Genomic DNA, 22,743 nt, shown 5'->3' with positions numbered 1-22,743 from the left:
TCATAAAGAGAAAATATTTACAATATTTACAATATTGTACTGTATTTACTGAAAAAATATCTGTACTGTATTTACTAAAAATTTTATAATATTTACATATTGTACTGTATTTACTGAAAAAAAAAAATCTGCACTTAAGCGGACCCATGCAGTTCAAATCCGTGTTGTTCAAGAATCAACTGTTTATTTTTTTTATCTGTTGGGAATGTGAGAGGCTCTTCATTCTAGTTCTTCCCTTTTCCTAGTATGGCCCCTGGTATGTCAGAATGGGGTTTCTTTATAAAGTCACTCACCGAAGAATTTTTATTGAACTTACTAAAACTTGCCTGTATTCCATTGGTAGAAGTGTCCCCTGCATTGTTGAAGTTTCAGTTTGTGCTGAGGCTGGAGATATGTTAGTCTGATTGGCTCTATTTAATAAATTTATAGAGAAACCAAAATAAAAGCATAAAACCAACTCAAAATGAATCATCAAGTTTTTCACAGTACTTGATAGCATTCTGTCTCTGTGCACAGTCAAAAAGTCTAAATACCTCCTACCACCTGGAGGTGCCCGAAGCTGGACTCCCGGTGAGTTGCTAACAGCAGGCAGGGATAGTTCCAGATAATTAGCATCTCCTTAATAAATTGCTGTATTCTCAAGTGTAAAAGTTTTTATCCATGGCTCAAAATCTTAGATTGTTATGTGTAGGGATTCTTTTTCAAACTAAGGTAAAATAATGAAAGGATTTAGATCTAGAGGAGTCTTAAGAAATTCACTGTCTTCATTTTTTTGAGGAATATTTGGAAAAGAGGCACTGAGCAACTGTCCAGCATTATATAGCTAGTTAAAACAAACATGGAGTCCAAGTGTAGTTTCTGACTCCAGACTAGTTCAGTTTCTATGTCTCTGGCTAGCTGCATTATTTTTGTTTCTAGCACTGAATAAATAGAAAACCTGTCCCTGAGATAGAAGATAGATTTCCTATATATTTATAATTTCTCTCTACAGGGATTATTTTGATTTCCACCCTGCCCCAGCCCCAAAGGATTATTTCTGAGTTTCTTACGTGGTCTTTATCTAGACCCAGTAACTGTGAGTGATATGTCTTCTTTTTCTTTATCTTAAGGACCATTTCTGCTTGGTGTCTTTGAGACTGTTACAAATCAGCCCTATTTAGTTTTTGTAAAGCCATTAAAATACCGTAAATGTAATAGTTAAATATAATGCAATCATTTTTTAAAAAGCTATACAATGGTATTAGAAATAGACAGCATTCCTATTTCTTCTCTGCTTTTTCCTTTGTACTCCCTAAAGGCAATTAACATTCATAGGTTATTTGATCTTTCTAAGTATTTTCTATGCATATATGTGTATATGTACACACATATGTGCATGTGTAGATCCTTAAGGAAATCCAGACTTTACACTGTTTTATTTTGCAGATTTGTTGATTGTGTTTTTAGACCTTTTTCATATCATCACACACTAATATATAGGCTTTTAAAAAGTTGCTCAGTATTTATTACATTGGACAGGTAGCCTGTGGTTTCTTTATTCCCCTGTTGACGGTTGTATCTCTTTTGTTGTCATCATTATCATTAGTACTAGACTGAACTTCCTTGTACATACCTGCCTGCGCTCTCATAAAAATAACTATAAGAAAAAGTTAGTTAACAAGTTTGTTCATTTATCAACTTCCTAGATTTTTGTCAAATTGCCCTTCAAAAATATGACATTAAATTTACAACTCCACTTGTGGGACTCCTGGCTGGCTCAATTGGTTAAGTGTCCAACTCTTGGTTTTGGCTCAGGTCATGATCTCACCATCATGAGATCATCTGGGCTTGGTGTGGAGCCCAGCTTGGGTATCTTTCTCTCCCTTTCATTATGCTCCACCTCCCTCAAAATAAATAAACTTAAAACATGTAAAATAAAAATGTATAGTTCCACTTTCAATATATGAAAATGTCTCTTTATACACTTACTAACATGGGTTATAATCAAATTATTTCATCTTTGCAGTGTGATAGGCAAAAATTGTATCTCATTGTTTTAATTATGCAGTTCTTCAGAATGAATTCATACACATTTTTCTATTTATTGGCTGTTTGAAATCCTACTGCCTGGATTTGTATCCTAGCTCCGTAGTTTGCCAGCTGTGTGAACATGAGCAAATTACTTAACCTTTCTCTGCTTCCTGGGTCACTTATGAGGATTAAATGAGTTAATATTTATAAAGGGCTTAAATCCGTGCTTGACATATAGTATATGTTATATGAGTATTTGTCATAAAGATTTAAGTTTTTTTCTCTCTTGCCTGTATGTTTACCTATTTTTCTGTTGGGTTCACTGTTTTAAATTTGTTTTAAAATTTGGTAAGTGGTGAACCATTAATTGTTTACCAGCTGGAGTTCTAAGCAAGTCACACGTGTCCTGTTTAATTTTGAACTATAAACCCTAAAAGGATTCATACAAGTCATCCTTCGTTTTTGGTAGGATTAAGTGAAGGCTTTTGTTTTAATTCTGTAAGTTCAGTGTTGAAAACTGACTGAGAGGTTACACATCATTATTTCAGGGAGGTCAGCTCTCTCTCTTTCCCTGCTTTGTGTGAGAGTTTTGATGCGCTAATCTGATTAAACCTTTTAAAGCTACATCCTTAGCTCTAAGACTGTTAAGATTAGAGGTTCTCGAGTTTTTCCCCCTTTATCCATTAAATGGTTTCCATGGTTATTGGACTCCGCAAACCGTACTTCAAATCCCTTGTGCTTTGTGGAAGCGGCGTCTCCAAGAAGAACAACGCTCTGCTGCTTTGGCTTCAGGAAACTTGGAGTTCTGGTTTATTGTAGCTACTAGCTCTCTGTGAACAAGTGTTTCACTTTTCTGAAGCTCTGTTTCCTTGCCTGTAAAATGAAGGTAATCGTCTGTCTTATACTAATTGTAAAGGTCAAATGAAGCTGTGTTGTTTTGTTTTGTTTGTTTTAACTTCTGGCACAGTAATATTGGTGATGTGGGGAATTTGTTTTGTTTTTAACCACATGGTATTCTTGGTTTGGGGGAAATGCCCATTAAGTGAGAAAATAAAATACACTCATATGAATATTTAAACTTATATCAGGAGTTTTTGATACCCAAGTGTTGTGAGGGAGGGGTGCAATACCTCTTTTTCTTCCTCAAATATATTAAAGAAACTAGGAAGTGAATCCCCTGGGAGAGGATATGGTGGCACTGATAAAAGTTGCTCTTTGAGTACTTATTATGTATCAGACAGTCTGCTAAATGCTTATAAACAGTTATGCCATATCATGGATGGGGTATTAAGTAGAGCTTAAAGAGCTGATTTAAGACTGTGCAGTTACTAAGTGGCAGAGCCAAGATTCGAACCCAGTTTGTCTCCAAAGGCTATGTTCTCTTTAGTATAGCCAGGTTGCCTAAGTTCAGTTCCGTTTTAAAATCTGCAAAATGGAGATAACAACAGTATCTGTCTTCTAGGGGTGTTGGTTTTTCTGATGATCCAGTGAGTTAAAGGGCTTAGAACAGTGCCTGGACCATAGTGAGCATTTTAGGCTTGCTCTTATTGTAATTGATGGTACTTTCTGTATCATTCTGGTTCTTTTTTCCCCCCACCCCTTAATCTCCTCCTTTAGCATTTAATAAGTGGCAGCCTCTTGGATATTTTTATTTCTTTGCCTGTGTGGCAGACACAGCCCTGGCCGTTTCATCTGGTGCAGATGGAGGAGAGCCGTGGTGATGGGCCTGGCCTTAGCGAAGTGCTGTGGGGGCAGTTGCTGTAAATAGTCTGAGATGGCATGTGCTGGCTAGGACAGGGAATGGGGAAAGGATTTGAGCCCCAAACACAAGGACCCGCCACCAGAAGCGTCTTTATCTGCCAAGAGAAGATGTGTGTGCACTCAAAGGAGTAGTGCCTGCATGATTTGGTGTTCACCTTGCCTTTATTAGAGTGTGCTCTAGTATAATTGTCTAGTGCATTAATTGCCAAACGTGGCTGATTCACTGGAGGGATTTGTGAGTTAAATTCCCATCCTGCGTATTGAATCACTCCTCAGTGGTGGGACCCGAGCATCTGTATTTGTAATTTTTTTAAGTTTATTTATTTATTTTGAGAGAGAGTGTGTGTGCACATGTGTGTGAGTGGGGAAGGGCAGAGAGAACCTCAAGCAGACTCCACGCTGTCAGCACAGAGCCCGACGTGGGGCCCGATCCCATGAATCATGAGATCATGACCTGAGCTGAAATCAAGAGTCAGATGCTTAATCGACTGAGCCACCCAGGTGCCCCTATAATGGCTTTTGAATGGTTAGCCAGGTTTGAGAGCCACTAGGATGCTGTTTGTTTCTGAGTCTGTGCAGGGCCACCCCCAGCCAGCCATGGCAGAAGTGTGTGTGTGTGTGTGTGTGTGTGTGTGTATGACTTTGAAAAGTCTTGGGAGAAGGAACTTCCCCATTATCTAATCAACCCCATTCTTGGCAGCCCTCTAAAGATGAGTTGGAAATACAGGTCTACAAGCAGGTGAGTGATAAGGGTTCCATTCCAGAAATAACCAGGGACAGGATTTCATCAAATTAATTTGTTAGTTATATTTTATTTGGGTCTTGTGTTTATGTCGATGCCTCATCAATATTTGCTTATTCTCATGCTTCGAAGTTACATACACAGGAAGTAATAGCTATTGGATGTAATTTTGATATTTAATTTACATGCAGCTTAATGGAAGTTGTTAGAGGGCTGTGTTTCCCAGTGCAGTGCTCAGAGAATGAATGGAGTAGCTCACATTCCATTTTATAGTCGAGAAATCATGATTAGAGTAGAATGTGAATATGGTTAGCTGTGGTGAGACAATATTGACATTGTTGCTAAGATATTGTACCAGACATGTCATTGAGGCTGCTTTTTTTCCGAAACTGAGTGATGCTCCCCCCCCCAACACCCCCCCTCCCCTGCCCCAATTTGTGGTGCTGGTGGTGCTGGTGAAGCAGGAATATAGCAAATAAAATAACAGATGCAGAAAATGTCTTATTCTCCCACTCCCTGCCCTGCAGTACAGGCCTGAAAAGGATCTTGTTAAACAGCCACATGTACACAATTGATTTAGTCTGCTTTTTTCTAGGATGTGTGCTGAATTGGTTACATTGCATTTTTAACGTGTTTTTGTAGGGAAGAAACTTTCAGGGCTGCCTAGAAACTTGGAGGCATTTCCCCCCAAATGTTTATAGATCCCGTTTTCCTTGTAAGGAGTTGAAATGAGATAAATGGTGGCAGCTCCCTCTTCTCCTTCCTTTCTCTTGTAACAAGGCCTGTTGGCAGGAGTATTGCTGATGGGCCTGCCAGGGTTTGGATTTGAGTAGTCAGTGAGGGGGTGGTGTGCTGGTTATGGTATTGTTCTAAAAGTCTTTTTCCCTCCACTTACTTTTCCACCCCCAAAATGTCATCGTGTCCAATATGACAGAATGTTCCTGGTGATTATCGTTCAGGGAAACATGACTTGCTAAATTATCTGTGGATGACAGTCAGAATTTCTTAAGCACTGAAAAGCATTCCATGCTTGGTACACACCTTGGCTAGGAGATCCATGGTGTACACAGAAGCAGGCCAGTGTAAAGCCATGATGCAGAACTCTGTGGGTCAGACTGCCTGGGTTCAAATCCACATGTACCACTTACAGGCTGTGGGGCCCTAGGTAGCTCACTTAGTAGGCTCCCTAAGCAATAGTTTTCTCAGCTATAGCCCAGGAGCAATGCCACCAAATGGAATAGGATGAATAAATAAGCTAATGTGTATACAGTGCTTAGCAAGATGTCTGGTACACAAAGTAAGGCCTTTACTGCTAACTTAATCACCCTCATTATTATTAGGACAGTTACATTTGATGAACATGTATATCTAGTTAGAGCAGAGAACTCTCTGTAAATCCTGATGTGTTACTTGGGTACTTCCTGCAATGTGAAATTCCAGGGTAAGTGAGCTCCAGCAGTCATAGTGGGGCTAAGCGTGTAATTGAGATGGAGGATAGCTTGAGGAGTTGGATATTCAATGGGTAGCTGCAGTCCTCAGGGCTGCCTCCTTGCAGTTCCAAGGCACCATTCACATAGATGTGAGACATGCAGCACAGTGATCCTACTGTCATTCTTCCTCACATCACACTCAAGACCTACAGAAAAAGTGGAGTTTTCTATGTTACAAGAAGTCATATTCAGGATATTGTTTTTGAGAAAGTTTAATGTTAAGAGAAGTTTGGTTGGAGATTGGAAGTTGTAAGCAGAGAAATCAGAGTGTAGACAGAGCTGGAGCAGTGAGGTTCTATTAAGTACTTTGAAGTATATAGAACAAGGAACTGGATCTTGGACTGCACAATGACCATAGAATACAGCCAGAACAGACCTTCCCTGTGAGATCAACCAATAAGGAAGACTTTTTGATGTCTGTAAGACTTGGGGAAAAGAGGACCATAGACAGTTTAAGCTACATGGACAAGGGCAAGTCTGAACCAGGTGGTTGAGTAGGCATAGTTGGAGGTGCATAGATAAGGGAAAAGTGAGTCTCTGTTCCTGGGGAAGGGTATTCATAAGAGCAATAACTTGGCAGGTATCCAGCAGGGGCTTACTGGGAAACCTCCAGAAGTAGAAAGAGATAGGTACAAATTTATGTTTCAAATAAATGTTTGATGGAAAATAAATTGTGTTTTCTTTTTTTAAAAAATCTTTTTTAATGTTTATTTTTGAGAGAGAGAGAGCATAGGGCAGGGCAGAGAGAGAGGGAGACACAGAATCTGAAGCAGGCTCCACAGACTCCAAGCTGTCAGCACAGAGCCTGATGTGGGGCTCGAACCCGCAGACCGTGAGATCATGACCTGGGCCTGAAGTCAGATAGTCAATTGACTGAGCCACCCAGGAGCCCCAAGTGTGTTTTCTTATAAAACATTCTCATTACAAAAATGTCAGAAGATATGTCAAACGAGAAATGTAAAAGGGAAAAACCATTGCTGCTTCCACCCCCTTAAGAATAACCATCAACATTTTATCAAACCTTCTTCTGGCTTTTGGTTGTGCATATTCTTTTCCCATTGGTATACAGCATATACAAAATTGTGTATACTGGCTTAAATGTTGCTCCCTTTGTTTTTTTTTTTTTTTTAAGTTGATCATATGGTAAACTCAAATCTTTCTTTTTCGTAATTTCAGTTCCTTGGCAATGAAAATGGTTGTTGTGGTGTTCTGCACTCCTCTGCTTGTTTAGGAAATGGTGGGGCGGTGGTGTGGGAGAGCTCTCTCTGCCCAGTGTCACAACCATGCAAAAAATGTTAGCCATTGTTAGCAAGTTCTGGCACAGGGCATTATTGTTCTAAGAGCTTGCCAGATAAGGTAAGAGATTGTTTCTGCACTAAGGGGTGAAGGATATGGTTCAAAAACCACATTTCCTGAATGAGCAGGGACTGGAAGCAGAAGAGGGAGACAGCTGAATGAGGTGTTTGGAGGCTGGGCTTGGGCTAGAGTTTATTGCCTTTTTTTCTTTTCTTTTCTTTTCTTTTCTTTTCTTTTCTTTTCTTTTCTTTTTTTTTTTTTTTTTTTTTTTTGTCTTTTTTTTTTTCCTTTTTTTTTTTAATGATAATGTCCTCAGTATTGAGTAGTTAATTTTGGTTCTTAAGTAACTTTTTTTCTCAAGAAGGATAAATGGGCTGGGCATTTTCTGAGCCTTTGAGTTTCAGATAATTTTTTTTCTGGTTGATACTGTACTTAATGGAAAACTTGGTATAGTTTTATAAGGTTTGGTCTTGCTATTCCCTCCCTCAAATTCTGTGGGTGTTGCTTTTGACTTCTGTTTTTTTGGTATTGGTTGGAGAGGAGAAGTGTTGTGGGTTGAATTCTGTCCCCGCCAAAAGATGTTGAGGTTCTAACCCTCAATACCTGTGAAGGTGACCTTATTTGGAAGTAGGGTCTTTGTAGACATAATTGAGGTAAAATGAGATTATATAGGACTAGGGTAGGCCCTAATTTACTATGACTGTCCTTAGAAGAAAAGAAGCACAGACATAGGGGAGGAGGCCATGTGATGACACAGGCAGAGATTGATGTGTCTACAAGCTAAAGATAACAAGCAACACCGGAAACCAAGAAAGGCTTGGACTAGATTCTCCCCTAGAGCATTCAGAGAGAGCCTGGCTCTGCCCAACACCCTTAAATTGTAGACTTGAAGCCTTCAATTTCTGTTTAAGCTACCCAGTTTATGGTACTCTGTTACAGCAGCCTGAGAAACTAAGATAAGCAGTCTGAGGGGAGTTGGGTTCTGGTTCCTTTGAAAGTCTCTGTGGTTTTGTAGCCCATTAAACTTTTTTTTTTTTTTTTTTTTTTATTTTTTCCTTTCTTTTTTTTTTTTTCTTTCTTTTTTTCTTTTTTTCTTTTTTTCTTTCCTTCTTTCTTTTTTTTTTTTTTTTCTATATCCTTACCTGGATATTTGTGATAAAGAAAAAATTATCAGCTTAGTTTTGCCAAGGTGAGTCAAGGTGCAGTCCCTTCAGGGAAACAGCCTGGGGTATGGTGGGTTCTTTTTATCTGCATACTTTAATTCAGAAAAGATATTTTTTAAATGTTTGTTTATTTTTGAGAGAGAAAGAGAGAGCGTGTGTGTGTGCACAGAAGCAGGGGAGGGGCGGAGAGAGAGGGGGACAGAGGATTTGAAGCCGTCTCTGTCCTGACAACAGAAAGCCCTATGCAGGGCTTGAACTCAAGAACTATGAAATCATGACCTGAGCCAAAGTCAAATGCTTAACTGACTGAGCCTGCCAGGTACCCTGTTGGGTTTGTTTCCTTTTTTTCTAAAGTGTATTTATTTATTTTGAGAAAGAGAAAGAGAGAACACATGAGCAGAGAGGGGCAGAGAGAGGGAGAGAGAAGCCCAAGCAGGTTCTGTACTAGCAGCATGAAACCCCGTGTAGGGCTCGAACTCACAAACTGTGAGCTCATGAGCTGAGCTGAAATTAAGAGTTGGATGCTTAACTCACTGAGCCACCCAGGTGCCCCAAGGTTTGTTTGTTTTTAGTTTTTAAAATATCATGTCCTCATTTCATCTCAAAAACACCTTTTGTTTTTCATATCTATAATCTTTACTCACATCATTAAAATGTTTGCCCTTCTCCTCTGATTCTAGGGAGACTTCCTCAAGCTTGTTCTTTATCACCGAGTGGATTTTCTATAGTGTTAATTTTATTCTTTATGCCTGAAATGTGGATCGAAATCTGGTTACTGCTTTTTAAATTTCCTTGCTTGTCTTCCCTTATTTTTAGTGTGAATCTAGTGTATAGATAAAATAATCAAAATAACACAGCATATGAAGGGTATAGAGGCCATATTATCCTGTATTCTACTGAGGGTGCCATGCAATTCACTGAATTTTTTTTCTCCGTCTTTTTTTTTTTTTTTGAGTCTTCAAGAAGATACTCTTTTCCTTTCTCTCATAAGCTATATGTTTGCTCATTCTGCCATCATTTATTATTTTGGGGGTGTTTGTAGGGGAGGCTTTTCATCAAAGAGAAAAGGTATAGTCAGCCCTGGTTTTTTTGTTGTTGTTGTTGTTGATTTTGATTTGTTTGTTTTGTTTTTGAGAAAGAGAGAGACATAGAGTACGAGCTGGGGAGGGGCAGAGAGAGACACACACAGAATATGAAGCAGGCTCCAGGCTCTGAGCTGTCAGCACAGAGCCCGATGCAGGACTCAAACTCATGAACGGTGAGATCATGACCTGAGCCAAAGTCAGACTCCTAACCAACGGAGCTACCCGGGTGCCCCTAGTCAGCCCTGTTTTACCTACATGGATTGATCTGTTGGTTCCTGTTGGTAGGTGTGGGGGAAAGACAGGAGCAGATGCCCAGGAAAGGGCCTGGATAGCTCTCTGACCTGGTGGACTAAGTGTGCTTAGGCCCCTGGTTGTTTCAATAACAACAAAAGATGCCCTGTTACTATCCTTACATTATTGGAAGTTCTTTCCTTTTCTGACACTCCCTTATCTTTCCATATGCTTTTTGCATTTATGAGCTTGCCTCTTACTTTGTAGTTACAAGTATTTTATCAGGGTCTTGGGAGATGTTTTAAGTGAAACAGGAATTACCACCTTTAGCCTACCATCACCCCACCCCCTGTACTATGGGCTGTCCCCCCTCTTCCTTGTACTTCCATAGTCCTTGGTCCTGCCTGTTTCATTCCTAGCCCTTTCAGCCTCTGCTTCCTCCCCATCCCCTCTACCCCCCTGCCAAGCCTGTCTCTCTTCCTGCCCTCTTCCTGGCAGACCTCTGGATTATTCTGTGTGTGCTGCAACCACCACACACACTCCACCACCAGCAGCAGAGATGCCCAGGACCTGGAAGAGAGCCGGAATGCAGAGTGGGCAGAAAAGAAATGAAATGTGTGCCTACACAGAGCCCATCGATGATGGGAGCACGTGTGTTCTGTGCTACCGAGAATCCGACCTTCTTCAGAGCAGGGTCCTGTACTGCGTCCACTTCAGTCAGTAGAACATAAGCTCCTCTAGTGGTCAGCCCCAAACATGGTCACTTTGGATGATCTTTGTGGAACAGATCTTCATTTCATCCACTTGCCAGGTCAGGCCATGGTGGGTGGCCCATTTAGACTTAAGATCTTCATGTCCATACAAGGCTCAATCCTAGGGGATGCAAATATAAAATATTTACAGGAAACATATGTACATAAAATGTAAACCATATAAAAGTATACACCTCTCATCCATGCTCCCAACTGGTCATTTCCCTTTCCCAGAGTCGGCCACTGCTGCTGGTTCCTGTGTGTCCTTCTAGAGACCCCACACATGTACAACTGTGTATGTTTACACAGATTTATATACATAAGTTTATAGTGTATATACAGATGTGTATACAGATAGGCACACATATACACATACACACACACACACTCAAGGAATGTACATTGTGTTACAATCATCTGTATGGTGTTCTCCAATTTCTTTCCCTTTTCATCTCTCCCACCTCTGTCTTGGAATAGGAGCATAAACATTTTGGATCTCTTTGACCACCTTCCTGCCTCAGTGGTTCTCAATCCTGGCTGCACCTGAGAATCACTTGGGGGAGACCTGTCAGTGCCTGAACCATACCCCAGACTAGTTACAACAGCCTCGCTGGGAAGGGCTCAGGTTTCCCTGTGTGCAGGGATTGGGCACTACAGCTTTAGTCGTGTGCAGGAGCAGCAGGCCCAGTGGACTCAGGGACCCGAGTACTGAGTGTACCTGACAAGGAAATACAGAATAACGGATTCCATGTAGATTGAGGATGAATCCTACCAGGCTGCTTTGACCACAGCCAGCCCACTGCTTTCTTCTTCCTCTGGGCCGGATAGAGTGGCCACATTCTTGATTCGATGAGGCGAGAATGACACTCAGCACATCCACCCTGGGCAGAGAGAGCAGGGCCAAATGCTGCAAGAGTTAAATGAATTTACAGTGCAAAGGGAAAGGAGAAGAAACTATTTAAGGTGCTTGGTTACTAAACATCTAACTCAGATCCACTTTGCTTGCATGGTGACAGCATAAGGTGTGACTGACTGAAAGAAAATTAATGATCTGAGCCCGGTGCCTCCCAAATGGAATGGTCCAGGAGTGCTGTGGAGCTAATTAACCAGCCTGCACGAAAAGTGAAAATAGATGAGGGAACAGGTTTCTTTTCACAGTGGCCTGGTACTGTGCATAGACCTACATATACTATTTTTGGCATTCCCTATTAAGTATTCAAAATGACGTAATGTTGAAAGGCATAGCTCAGTACCCTTTTTTCAGGGTAGTGGAATAGATTCTGGATTGGACTGCCTGGATTCAGAGTCAGCCCTGCCATTGGTCGGTGTCCTTGGGCAAGATGCTGGGTACTTTCTGTGTGGTAGACTCCTTGTCAGAGGAGTATTAAAAACAACACCCACTTCATGAGGTCGTTGTGAGGATATGAGATAATGGGTATAAAGTGTCTCCAACGAACCCTGTCCTAACACATAGTACGTCAAAGAAGGCACTTACTGTGTTGAAATACACCCCTCTAGGGCTTGGGGGTGGAATTTTTCTGAGGTCTTGTATTCTTTAAGCTTAGAAACTCTTGCCTGGTGGACCTGCCTTAAAGGAGAATTTTGACAATAAGAGAGGAAATGCCAGTCTCTTTCCTCATCGTCTGTGTCAGGGTAAAGTATGTCTGGTTCTGTAACCACTGAGTATTGAGAATAAAACTGTGAGGATAGTATTTACTGATCTCCATGTAGAATCTGCTTCGTGGATTTTTGAAGACAAAAGGATAAACTTGTCCTGTTGACCAGGTTTTTCTGTACTGGGGAGTGGGGGTAGAAGTTAGCTGCTTTGTTGCCTCCTAACAGTATTGTTTGAGTCTTAGTCACGGCTCTGTGAATAATGTTCTGGAAAATTGCTTTCTTGGATACATTTATCTTGACTCTCTTTTTGAAAATGTACATTAACAATCAGTAGCTTTGGCTGGTTACTTGGGGAGATCCTATAAGACATAAAACAGTTTAAAATGCTTTCGGTTGCAGAGGGAGCCTTCCAAAGGCTCCCAAAATGATACTTGGATCTTGTGGGAGGAAATCTTCCAATTTTCTAGGTTTCTGTAAATATATATGAGTTATGTGGTTATAAAACCTTATGATGGAAAATATGTTTAAGAAACATTAATGCACTCCCAGGCGGGGACTGCACAAAAGATGCCCTAACACATTTAATGCCCTAGTTAAATGTACTGCACAAGTCCCGTTTTCTGGAACTGGATAAACAGAACATTCTTTCTTTCTATTCTGAGCTTCCACCCTCCCCCCTCCACCTGACCCTCCCCACCCCCCCACCTAGTGATTTCAATGGCACAATAAATGGAAATCTTATTTCCTGCATCTGCAGACCTATTTACCTGAATGTTTGAGCTCACCCTTGCCTTTCTCAGGTCTGCTCTTTCTGAAATGCGATTTTGCTTTCATCTCCCTGGCTTCTTTGCCCTCGTTTTTTAAGCCTTCTCTAATCCTGCACTCCATTTACTTTAATCTGTAATGTTGGACATTGCCATTCTGCATAGACACCTTTAAACATTCATCATCTCCCAGATTTGCATTTTCTTCCATTATGAACTTAAATCCCTTTTCACAGTCTATAACAGTAGAAAAAAATTTTTAAATAAAGAAGTGTTATCAAAAGCCATTTCTGCCAATTTAAAATGCCTTATTGGATGGCTTTATCCCCTTTGATAATTCTATTATCTTGGCAAACTATGACTGGGACTTATAGTTCCTTTGTGTCATACATATGTGCGTATGTACATATTTAGTTATATGTATTACAAATAGGAAGAACCTTATGCCCCCATGCCATTTATGGTCTTTTATTTTTGGAATTCAAAGAAGTGGTGATTTTAAAAGTATGTGTGGGTTTGTGGTGTGTGTGTGTGTGCATGCGTGTGATGGAGGCTGTATGTGACCTGCAAAGCCTAAACTTTAAAAGCAAAACTGTGCTGACCCTTTACAGACTTGTTACTTAAAAATATGTCTGTTTTGGGTACCTCCATTTTTTTTTTCAAAGTACAGGTCTTTTTTCTTCTTTGTTTGTTTATTTTTGAGAGAGAGACCAAGCAAGAGCAGGCGAAGGGCAGAGAGAGAGGGGGACAGAATCCAAAGCAGACTCCGGGCTCTGAGCTGTCAGCACAGAGCCCAACATGGGGCTCAAACTCACAATTGTGAGATCATGACCTGAACCGAAGTCAGGTGCTCAGCCGACTGAGCCATCTGGGCACCCCTCAGACGTGTGGGGTAGTGTGTTAGAGCCTGAGCTGGCCAGTTTTAGGAATTGGGAGAGAAGGTCATTCTAGGTGTTTGACCCCTGCTCGTCAATTTCAACCCCTATGTCCCATTGTTTTCTGTCTGTGAAACAATGTGATTGAATTAGATACTCTCCGAGATTAAAAGCATGGTGGGGTGGATGCATGTATCTGTGGTGTATGAATGTTTCATGGGAAACACCTGCCAGTGGAACAGGAGGGGACCTGATAGATCATTGGTGGTTGATAACATGGTCATCCTACCTAGCCTGGCATTTCTGGAGTAGCAGGAATGGTGATCAAAGTGTATCTTATCACTTAATTGAGGTGGGAATAAAATAGGTCACAGTTCAAAGGACACCAACTATTTGGAGCTAAAGGAAATGTGTCCACAGTGCTGGTTATTGCAGTGAAATGTTTTTAATTCCTCTTAAAACCTCTTTAAGCATCTGCTGTGGAATGTTAAATCAACCAGAGAATTTCTGGTGTCCTGTTGCCCAAAACCAGTATTGTATAATTCTTGTGGATACCCTTAGGAGATTTTCACTTTCTGCCCTTGGCGTCGTCTGCATCCTTGTGATGCTCTCGGATTTACTTTGACCTGAACCCCTTTGCCTACATGTAGTTAAAGCACCAGGCTCCGGAATGCTGCCTCCAGCTTCTAAGCTGCTGAATCACCCCACTTGTTTCATGCTGCCTGTTCATACATAAAATTTCTCTTCCTGCTTTGTGCCTTTCTAATAAAAGGAAACTGGAAGTTAGGGGTCTTTGTGTCTGAAGGACAAACCAACAGAAAATGTTTGGGAATGATAATATAGTAAGATGTTCAAGTAATCCTGAAATAGAAACCCTTCCTTCCCGAGCCCCATCTCCGAGTCCCTTTTTATTGCAGACCACATAAAACCAGAGTGTCAGAGTGCAGCTGCTCAGAAGGCTGAAGGTCCTCATGGTTACAGCCTGCTTTGGAAACTCATCCCCACCATACTTGGAGTTAATGAAAATATTTGCTTTGCTTGATATAAACAAAGTTTATGGGCACATTTTATAATTAGGAAACCCTTTAATTTTCTTTTATCCTTAACTCCCCTCTTTTGTTTGTATCATTGGAGAATATGAAGTATTTAAGAAAATAAACCCTTTCTCAGTAAGGAGCTTATTTTTTATTTCTGGTGTTGTTAGATGCCTTTCTCCCTAATATTGTGTCCCCATCCAAATTAAGGGACTTGAAGTCTGGTTTGGGTTTTGTTTTGTTTTGTTTTGTTTATTGTAAAGGTTAGAAATATTTCTGTGTGAGTAGGGAAGACCATACCTTGTCACAGTGCCTGCTCCTATCCGGCCAGTCTAGACATTGGACTACCAGCTTGGTGATTGGGATGGTGTAAGCGCCAGCCACAGGGCAATGCAGCTCTTTTCAAACCACATGGACAACCTCTTCAAGGTCCCCTGCACATCCTGTGCATGTACCCCTTGGGGCTGTGGCCTCAGCGCTTTCCAAGTTCTACCTCTCCTAGTTTTGTTGCCAAATAGCCAGGAGTCAGGTGACCAGGCACCGTTCTTGTAGGCATAGCACCTGCTTGCATTCCCTAGATGAGACCAATGTGGTGGTGGGGACTGGTCATGAGCACCAGATATAGGACCGGAGAAAACAGCTCTCTTTTCCTCTATCTTCTCAAATCTCCTTAGTCGGGGAGGCACTTAGCCCCAATGGGCACTGGCATTGCAGTATACCCCCAGCTCTGCCTTAAGATCTCTTTCATTGACAGATAGTCAAAGGAGAGGCACCTGGGAAACTTCATGTCCTGGCTCAAGACCTCAAGGACAAGTGGTTTCAGAAAGATTTCTGGCTTTATCCACAGTGGTGTAAGAGTGGCTCCTGGGTCCTGGGAATTGGTGGTATCTCACGGTACACATCATAAAGCAGGGTGAACGAGGGTTATAGGAGGACCAGAGTGGGTGACTTCGCTGTTCACATAGATTTAGGATGTAAAGATTTCCACTAATGCCTTCTTGCTTCCTTCCCTCAGGGACAGAACATTTGTGTGAATGCTCCTTTTTTTGAAAATTCTGGTGAAGGTTTCCTGGTAATTGTTTTCTTCTTCAAATACCAGTCACTTGGGAAACTTAAGATTTATCACTAAATGTCCAAGTTTGTTAAAATCCTTCAAGCATAGCTGGCCCAGGTGTGACTAAAATTACCTTTCTGATGTTGCCAACTTATCCATTGTGGGACCCACGGCTTTTCTGTTCACAGATCTACTGGTTTTGAGCTGCCTTTGAGGATCAAGCATGAGCCTGTCTGCCAGTTTTAACCCCCACCCCCCAAACTCCCAGTGTGTGGAGGGGGTGACTACATATTTCACCGTGCCTCCTAACATGAAAAACAAGCACAGCGATGCAATTTGAACTTGATGGTTTGGATCACATCCCTTTTGAGTCTTGTGCACAAAGATCTACACAAGTTGAGTTCTGATTCAAATCCAGGCCTTGAGTTTTCAGAGTCAGGAAGGCCTGATAAGGACCATTTGGGTAGTATTTATCAGAGAGACTAGTTTGCTTATGGAAAACTTTCTATATCTTTCCAGTTCTGTATATAAATTAGAGCTTGTAGATGTTTTAATCATCAGGGTAATGATTTACCTTCCCTCTTTACCTGTCCTCAGTTGCTTCATAGTACACACTAGAGGGGGGGAAGTAATGGGTAGGGGAGGAACAATAAGAGGAGAGCTTGTTATCGGAATACTTGAGGACCAGCTGTATCTTTTTCAGAGAGGCTAATCCTCACCACCATACTCCCTTCCTTTTGTACTCTCTATACTGTAATTGCATCCTCTGTATTTTGTTGTTGGATCTGCTTACCCTAGAATATCTGATTTCATAATAGTAAGCTTGTTTATTCTTAAGCTGAATACCAAGAAGAACCAGCTTCATCAGTAAGCCATATTTCTAGTCTCATGACTAAGGGTTGGGCTGGTCGAATTGAAGGAGGGTGGACCCTGTGCCATGGGTAGTATGGAGTAGATCTAATGAGAGAAGAGATATAGTGCTGGGGAGGAATGTTGAAGTAGAGAGACCCTCTCTTGGAGTCTTTTATTGGAGAGAAGTGAAGTCGGAGTTCTGGAATGAATCTGGGTGTTCGAATCTACTCTAAGATACTTGGGTAAGACCAATAACCTCCCTCCCCTACTTCAGCTGAAATCTGAAATCACAGCTTCTTGTGAATCATTCATACTTGGTCTTAATCTAATCTGAGATTGATGGCTTTCTGGACCCATTGTTAGGAGCGAAACTGGGCCAGTTGATATGGTCCAGAATGGTGTATGAGGCAGAGTTCATTGATACTTGAGTGGTGAAACTTGAATTTTCTCTCACATAGAAAAAGTTATGAGTGGTAGAAGAAAAGAAAACATTAAAAAAACAACATACATAGGTGACATATGAGAATTATATTCTAAGGATGTAGTTCTTAGGAATTAATCTACCTGTAATAGATGACCTAATTTATGGTTTTTTCTCTTCACTCCAGGAGGTGACTTTGGTCCAGAGACTTCTCCCCCAGTCCTGCCCCCTGGCCATGGTGGTGACTTGTCTGTGAGCAGCGTTCCTGTGGCAGAAGACACCTACAGGGTGAGCTTGGCCAAAGGTGTCTCAATGTCTCTGCCTTCATCACCTCTGCTGCCTCGACAGTCTCATTCGGTGCAATCAAGATCAAATAAAAAATCCCCAGGTAAGTAAGCAACAAAACAGCACCCTAACTGTCTTCGTTATATATGTAAGGCATGTATTGAGATTAAGCAAAACTAGTGCTTGTAAGAAATTTCCTGGGAGGTTTTTTCTTTGTTACAGTAACTTCTGGAAGAAGAAAATCTCTAAAAAACAAAGTTTTGATTTGAATTTAGACGAATTTCTTTAGTTCAGCCTATATACAAACTATTTTGATTGCTTAGGTTAGACTTTTACCAAGATTCAGGATCTTGTTATCAGTATCAATGTTAGTCATTGGTCTTGTTTTCTTGGTGGTGAATTAGGAAATGCTATAATCTAAACTCATTGTAGCGCATTTAAAGATTTTGGATTTTGGCAAGTGTAATCTGACAGCAGTTCATTTATTACTGCCAAGTGTTATATACTGATATACTTTCCTTGATTACATCACTCAGCATTTGAGTAGATATACAATTTGTGAAAATTCAGATTTGTAAAGGGTGGGAACAAGGGTCTCATGGATTACTTGTTTAAAGTATTTTGGCTTCTTTCATCATTACCAACTTTTTGCACTTAACATTACCAATGAAAACACAAACGTTAGTTAACTTTGAGAGGTTACGAATCAGACGTGAGGAAAGCCTTTCCAGAATGCTGATACCTGCAATCATGAAAGTTCTTTGATCTTCTTTTATGTTTGCTGAGCATTTGTTTTCTGCGGGTAGGATAGTTTGGGGTCTTTATTGATCAATCATATGCCAGTGAAAGGATTCTTCTCATTTATCCATGAATGTGTTTGGGATTGGTCTACATTGTGTCCTGGGCCTATAAAATTGGTATCTGTTTTTCTGGTTTCCTAAATGTTTGTATTATTTGAGATGTGATAGGCGTGATTTCTGAATCATTTAGTGGATATTTGCAGTTTGTGTGGTGACAAAATTAAGAGGACAAACCTTGACGCTTTGAATGTTAGAAATGATGCTATGAATTGGTAAGTGTCCAAAATCTTTTATTGTCCTAGAGCTTTCTTATTTTGGACAACATTGTTTACAATCCAGTCATTAGCTGGAACTTGGAAACCTTTTTGGTATGAAGCAATTTCCTGTGCCAAGGAATTTGACCTGTTTATCAGTATTTGGGGAAATTCCTGGAATGTCCTTCTTTCTCTTTGCCTTTCCCTACGACTGTATCTCTGTCAGATTTCTCTTCTTCTTTCAAATCCTGGTTCCCACACTGCCTTTCTTGCTGGTTACCCCATTGGAATGACTCTGCAAATTGTACGTAGCGTTATACTTTTTTCTGTATCAGCCACGTCATTTGCCCTTTTTCCTTGAATCAGTGTGTTCATGTGCATCCTGTGTCTGGTGGGCATGGACAGGCACGATGTCTTCTTTAAGTATACCTCATCTATAAAAAACAGATAATAGAATTCTGAACCTATCTGGATTCCTAAGGGAATAGTACTTGCAAGTGCCAAGTGCAGAGATACGACCTTTAGGAGAATTTGCCCTCCTATATAGCCTGTGCTGCTGCAAAGGAATTGATGCTTCTTGGGCCTTAGGCCTGGTGAATGCCTAAGAGAGTAGGGAATATGCATTTCAGATAGGATTTTATTATTAACAAATTAAAGGTTTGTTTTAGTGGAACTTCAATCTTCTTTTTAATTTTTCTTAATTTGATTTCTTTCCAGTTCTATGAAGATACACTTGACCCATAACACTGTGTGTGTTTCATGTGTATAACATAGTGATTTTGAATATGCATGTGTATATTACAAAATGATTACATTAAGGTTAATTAACACATCTATCACCTCATATAGTTATAATTTGTTTATTTTATGAGGTTTTAGTGGGATGTTAGGTAGCAATGAATGGCATGGCAAGCATGGGAAGTATGGCTATCCAGAAGTGTCTCAGAGTCTATAGGCTCACTGGCCAGAAATCGCTGACGAGGCCTGGTCTCCTGCGTCCTGACCAAATTTGATATCCTTAGTGTTGAGAAAATATCCTATAGTTTGTTTCTTCTCCATGGGAATAAAATTTATTTCTGCTAAACTCTTCGCAAGGCCTTATGAATAGAAGAGAGTAGTTTTGCAACATTCAACTTTTTAATGGATTGAAGAAAATACTCTCCATTTAGATGCTTTGGGTCCAAATTTAATACACTAAGCAGATTCTCCTCTAACGGAGCCATGCTTGTGCGTTGCCTAAATTTGTGCAGCAAATTAGTGTCTCACAGTGGTAATTTGGCTTCATTATCTTGGCAATTTTAATTCAAAAGGGAAGCTAAGGGCAGAGATGCTTGCTTAAAAATGGCGTGACTCAGAGTACATCAGACAATAAACAATGTTTTTCTACAGTGTCTAACACAGGCAGGTTTCTGTTCAAGCCATATTGTTAGAAAAGTACCCAGAGACCTACTGTTCTACCTGCCTGTAAAATAAGTTGACATATGGTTGTGAACGTGCACTGGATTTAAAAATAGCCTTCTATTTAAAAAGCTAGCACTGTTGCTAATGATACAGTAAATACATTGTGTGTGCCACACCCCTAAGTATTGAGGCCTGCACTAGTGGGCTATGCTTCAGGATCTTGTCATCTTTCAGACCTAGCTCTGAAATTACCTTGATGACTTCTGTTCTCATTTTTAAGACAAGACCCTCTCTCTCTCTTAAGAAGGTACATTAAAAAAAAAAAAAAGAAAGAGAAAGAAAAAGGAAGGAAGGAAGGAAAGAAAACCTAAACCTGTTTTACTTGTTTGGATAGAAACTCTTCACTAATTGATGCTAATCAAGAAACTGTCAGGGACTGAAACTATTTTGGCAAAGGTCAAATACTATAAACCCCTGTAATAGGCACTCAGCATAGCCTGTATTAATGAAAGTTTGTATTTTAATACAATAGGTGATTAGCTCCTGGGCCTTGGGAACTCTGGGCCAGAGAGTTTCATTAACCTTGCAATAATGTGACCCTGCACTTTTCATTGTTGAGTTTCTTACATTCCACTTATATTGCTAGTTAATATTATTTACTCTCCTACCTTGCTCCATATATTTATATTTTTTCTATTATTTAGTCTGAAGCTGCAGTTTTTGAGTATTGTTGCAATTTTTTTTTTTTTTTTTCTGAATGATAACTACATTGTGGCTAAAGAAAACAAGGACCAGTATCCCTTATAGTCTTGTGGTGGTTGCAAGCCTTTTTGGACTAAGAAGTCATTAATATTTGTAATGTATCCTTTTGTCTTCCAGAGAAGAGCAAAGCCCATTTCCTGTGGTTTATTTATTAGTAATATCATTAGTTACTTTATATTTGGATTATATTTCCCAGATCACTTTGGGCCCATTATGAAACACTCAAAAGGTAGGACATGAACGAGAAGCAAGCTTTTAAAATACTGTGATGGGGGTACAGCAGCAGATGGTGGAAAGTGGGTGATCTTGCTTTTTTCATCCTCACTTATACGGGGAGACTGGATGGTGCTGGCTGTTTGCACCTGTGCTGCTTCCGGTTCTAGTTCTGTCTCCGTTGACAGAGCTGATGTAGCAATTGTGAAAACCCTTCTGGCTGTCTGTTTCTTTAAGGGAGAAACCTCAAAGCTGACAGCCTGTAAAGTGGAAGTCATTCTACCCTTTGATTCTTGGACCGTAAGTTAATTCTCTGCCAAGGCCCTCACCCTCTAAAAGTGTTTCTTGTAGAAAATTTGGAGATCCCAGGATAGAAACAGAACTACTCTTAGCGTTTTTATTAAAAAAATTATTTTTACCTATTCCATCTAGACCTGAAACCACACTCGCGCTGCTTTTTTTTGCTTAATATTATATCATGAACAATTTCCAATTTGCTTGAAGAACTTGAGATTTAATGTCTGTTGTTTCAATATCCCCTGATTGATTAAAAAAATTTTTATATGTTTTATTTAATGTTTTATTTATTGAGAGACACAGAAAGAGAGAGAGAGAGAGACAGAGAGAGCGGGGGTGGGGGAGGAGCAGAGAGAGAGGGATTCACAGAATCTGAAGCAGGCTCCAGGCTCTGAGCTGTCAGCACTGAAAGCCCAATGCAGGACTCGAACCCATGAACCACGAGATCATAACCTGAGCCAAAGTCGGGGATGCTCAACCGACTAAGCCACCCAGACGCCCCTCTATGATTGATTTTTAACTAATTTCCAGTTGTTGGATATTTGTTATTTTTCAGGCTTATTTATTTATTTACTTTGTTACTTTGGGTTTTTTTTTTTTTTTTTAAGTTTATTTATTTTTGAGAGAGAGCAGGGGAGGGGCAGAGAGAGGGAGAGACAGACTCCCAAGCAGGCTCCCCAGTGCAGGGCTTGAACTCACAAACCGTGAGATCATGACCTGAGCCGAGATCAAGAGTCAGACGCTTAACTGACTGAGCCACTGAAGTGCCCCCAAGTCTTTTTAAATTGTAGCATAAGCCCAGACATTTTGCTTTGTTCTTGCTGTCAAATGCCTATGGATTCAAAATTATTAATTGCGGTAAAATACACATAACAAAACTTACCATTGTAACCGTTTTCTAATGTACAGTCCGATAGTGTTAAGTACATTGTTGTGCAGCCGGTCTCTAAAACTCCTAATGTGAATGTTTTGTCCAGTAATTTTTACACATATCCAATCTCATAAGAGTGGCAAGTTCCCAGAAGTGGAATTATTGAACAAAATGGACTGCATTTTTAAAGAATCTCGATACATACTGCCCAGTCACTTTCCAGAAAAGCTGTATTGATTTCACATTCCCTCCAGCATTCTTTGAGAGGCTGCTTTTTGAAGTTAATGTCTTCTGGGAACTGTCTTAGATGGATACTGCTGGTGAGGTGCTTTGTCCAGGCTAGCTGTGGACTACTCAGAATTAGTTAGAAGGGGCTGAGAGAAGCCCTCCTGTCACCTTCCTCTTTTGAACTCCCCTCTGTTGGCATCTCTCAGGAAATTCTCACTTTCTTTTCCTTCCACGATACTGTGTCAGGGGAATTATCACAGCTGAGTCAGATCAAGTTCATGGTCAGAAAAACATAAAGCTGGCTTCCAGTTTTAGCTACAGCCACACTCTGTTATGTGGGGAAGATGATAGACATGTTAGAGTTGGAGAGGCCGCCAGGCCACCTGTGCAAGGCCTCTTTGCAGATATGGAAGGGATGGAAGGTATAGAGCTTGCCCTAATGGGCAAGTTATTGATAGAGTTTTGGCCTTAGCCCAGGTCCCCTG

General features: G+C 40.5%; 1 long non-coding RNA gene across 1 annotated transcript in view; it reads left to right on the top strand.

The window, feature by feature from the left end:
- The window catches only part of LOC125916948 (uncharacterized), a 110,390-nt gene extending 90,425 nt beyond the window's left edge, over positions 1 to 19,965 (top strand). The window contains exon 4 of the long non-coding RNA XR_007456069.1: positions 17,335 to 19,965. This is a non-coding gene — a long non-coding RNA (uncharacterized LOC125916948). The remainder of the gene's footprint in view (positions 1 to 17,334) is intronic.
- Positions 19,966 to 22,743: the final 2,778 nt, after the last annotated feature.

The sequence above is a fragment of the Panthera uncia genome, unplaced genomic scaffold (assembly GCF_023721935.1).
Source record: "Panthera uncia isolate 11264 unplaced genomic scaffold, Puncia_PCG_1.0 HiC_scaffold_1344, whole genome shotgun sequence".
Classification (NCBI taxonomy): domain Eukaryota; kingdom Metazoa; phylum Chordata; class Mammalia; order Carnivora; family Felidae; genus Panthera; species Panthera uncia.
This window is presented reverse-complemented; position numbering and strand designations above follow the sequence as displayed.